The 3311-nt window shown below is 53.8% G+C and overlaps 1 protein-coding gene across 1 annotated transcript in view; it reads left to right on the top strand.

Annotated features, from left to right (window-relative positions):
- Positions 1 to 3311, top strand: part of RXRB (retinoid X receptor beta) — a 28519-nt gene that overhangs the window by 608 nt on the left and 24600 nt on the right. The gene's annotated exons all lie outside the window — the stretch shown is intronic.

Here is a 3311-nt window from a genome sequence, read left to right as displayed (position 1 = left end):
CAGGAGGGGGCGGGGTTTGGGGAGGGGGAGGGGCCTCAGCAGGGGACCCTGCCCTAGAGCGATGCTCCCTCTAAGCCACTGGCCCCCAAAGTTGGGGGGCATGGGGACAGCCCAGGTGGGGCGGTAGGAGCCTTGGGTGCAAATCTTGTCACTGCTTCTTTGTGTGTCCACTTTTTGAAGGTAGATTCCTTGGAGGTGGGGGGGTGCTGAGCAATGCTCCCTCTAAGCTGTGGAGTCTTGTGAACAAAAATCCTGCTTTGTGAGCTCCTGGCATTTGGTTGGGGGAGGGGGAGGGGCCTCAGCAGGGGACCCTGCCCTAGAGCGATGCTCCCTCTAAGCCACTGCCCCGCAAAGTTGGGGACTGACAGCAATTTGGCTGCTGCATTAAATCAGTGTGCTCAGGAGCCCTCCTTCCTGAGCGGAGGCAAAAGCATGTGAAGGTAAAGGTTCCCTTGCTCGAAAGCCAGTCGAATCCGACTCGTGTGAGCCGGAGGCTAAAAAACTGTGAGCTGGCTCACACTGACTCAGCTTAGAGGGAACACTGGGGCTGAGTAATTTTTCTCTCTCCTGAAAAGGGTGGGCGGTAGGCCCAATAAGTTTGGGAACCTCTGCCTGAGTCTAAGCTGTGGAGTCCCGTGAGCGGGAATTCTGCTTTGCCAGCTACAGGGCGTGAAAATTGTGAGCGGGCGATTGGGCTGCTGCCTAAATCTATTTGGCTCTGGAGCCGCATCCTCCAGGAGCTGAGACCGAAATGTGTGAGCTGGAGGCTAGAAAGCCTTGCGCTAGCTCACACTGACTCGGCTTGGAGGGGACACTGGAGCCCACCCTTCGAAGCAGCCATTGCCTCGGGGGGGGGCATTGATCTCTGTCAGCTGGAGACCAGTTGTCAAAGCGGAAGATCCCCAGGCCCCGCCTGGAGGCTGGCAACCCTTCCTGCACATCGCAATACCTGGCCCTGGTTGGGGACCGAGAGGCTGTTGATCAGCGGTCTTGCTCTGGAGCAGAGTTGTGTGTGTGAACATCATTGGCAGCTTCTGCTTCCTGTCTCCCCGTGTGAGCAAAGAGGTGGAGGTTTGGTTTTCCCCCGACAGGCATGGTTGGTGCCCTCCTCGGAAGTCCCCCAGCCGGGCTGGGAGGAGCCCTTGAGCTGCACGTTGGCTGTGCCAGGCTACATTGCCAGCCAAAGGAGTCCTGCCTGTAGCGCCCAGCCTGCAACCACGGCCCAGGCTCAGGTTCAGAGAGAGAGATGGGCAGAGGCCGTTTCTGCTTAAGTGTGTGGACTCTAATCTGGGAGAACCGGATTCAATTCCCCACTCCTCCACTTGCACCTGGCTGGATGACCTTGGGCAAGCCGTAGTTCTGATAAGAGCTGTTCTGGACAAAGAGCCGTTTCTGTCAAGAGCTCTCTCAGCCCCACATACCTCACAGGCAATGTTCCCTCTAAGCTGTGGAGTCTAGTGGGCAAAAATTCTACTTTGTGAGTTACTGGGCATTAAAGTTGTGAGCAAGCAATTTGGCTACTGCATAAATTAGTTTGCTCTGGAGCCATCCTTCCTGAAACTAAGACAAAAATGTGTGAGCTGGCGGCTAAAAAACTGTGAGCTAGCTCACACTAACTCAGCTTACAGGGTGCCTGTTGTGGGGAGGGGAAGGGAAAGGAGTTTGTAAGCCTCTCTGAGACACCTTTGAGTAGTGAAGGGCGGGGTATAAATCCAATCTCTTCTTCTTTAGCTTCAGATGGGGGGGGGGTGTTTGCAGCTAGCTTGCCCTCTAAGCTGTGGAGTTCTGTGAGCAAAAGTTCTACTTTGGGAGCCACTGTAATTAAAGTTGTGACTGAGCGCTTCGGCTCGTGCATAGATTAGTGTGCACTGGAGCCATCCTTCCTGGGCTAAGACAAAAATGTGTAAGCCCGTGGCTAAAAAACTGTGAGCTAGCTCACACTAACTCAGCTTAGAGGGAACACTGCTCCAGAGCCATATTTCCTGGGCTAAGACAAAAATGTGTGAGCCCAAGGCTAAAAAACTGCAAGCTGGCTCACACTAACTCAGCTTAGAGGGAACGCTGGCTGCAGCCCTTCCACAGCCATAGGACAAGGGCAGAAGCCCATACGCAGAAGAAAGATCCACGTCTCTCTGCATGTCAGCTCTTGGTAGAGTCCCCAATCTGTGCCGGAAAATAGGTAGCAATCTCAGGGCACCTGGATGTGTTAGAATTTCCTTGCATTAAGGTTGTGAGTGAGCGATTTGGCCACTGCACCAATTAGTTTGCTCTCGAGCGAAGAAACAGTTTTTGTGAGCTGGAGGCTAAAAATCTGTGAGCTAGCTGACACCGGTTGGGTCCCCAGTTGAGTCCCCGGTGGCATCTCCAGTTTAAAAGGCCCAGGCAGGAGGCGACGATGTGGAAGACCTCGGCCTGAGACCCTAGAGATCTGCGGCCGGTCTTAGATAATCCTTTGAGGGACCCAGGGCCTGATTCAGTAGAAGGCGGCTCCGTGTGTTTAAACGGTCCCTTCGTGAGTATTGGTCTTTGCCGTTTGCACATCCCTGACGGTGACAGAGGACGTCCAGATGGGGACGGTGCAGGCAAAGCGGGGATTCCGTTGGCATCGGTCTGTTCGGCACGTTATTGTTTGTCAGCTTAGCCTCGTTGTTGTTGTTGTTGTTCAGTCGCACAGTCAAGTCGGACTCTTTGCGACCCCATGGACCAGATCACGCCAGGCCTTCTGGTCTTCCGCCGTCCTCTGAAGTTGGCTCAATTTCATGTTCGTTGCATCTATGACACTGTCTAACCATCTCATTCTTTGCCGTCCCCTTCTTCTTTGACCTTCAATCTTTCCCAGCATCAGGGTCTTCTCCAGGGAGTGCTCCCTTCTCATTGGGTGGCCAAAGTATTTGAGCTTCAGTTTCATTATCTGGCCTTCCAGGGAACAGTCAGGGTTGCTTTCTTTTAGGATTGACTGATTGGATCTCCTTGCAGTCCAAGGGACTCTCAAGAGTCTTCTCCAGCACCATAGTTCAAAAGAATCTTGAGCCTAGCGGTGGCTTTCCAAGACACAGGGAGGTCTGTCCCCACCAGTGCTCCCTCTAAGCTGCGGAGTCTTGTGAGCAAAAATCCTACTTTGTGAGCTACTTGGGCTTAAAGTCGTGAGCGAGCGATTGGGCTGCTGCATCGATCAGTTTGCCCTTCCTGAGCCAAGGCAAAAATGTCTGAGCTGGAGGCTAATAAACTGTGAGCTAGCTCACGCTAGCTCAGCTTCGAGGGAACACAGGTCCCGATCCTGTGGAGGTGGAGCAGGAAGTGACCCCAGAGCA

The sequence above is a fragment of the Gekko japonicus genome, unplaced genomic scaffold (genome assembly GCF_001447785.1).
Source record: "Gekko japonicus isolate JY-2015 unplaced genomic scaffold, Gekko_japonicus_V1.1 scaffold1280, whole genome shotgun sequence".
Classification (NCBI taxonomy): Eukaryota; Metazoa; Chordata; class Lepidosauria; order Squamata; family Gekkonidae; genus Gekko; species Gekko japonicus.
This window is presented reverse-complemented; position numbering and strand designations above follow the sequence as displayed.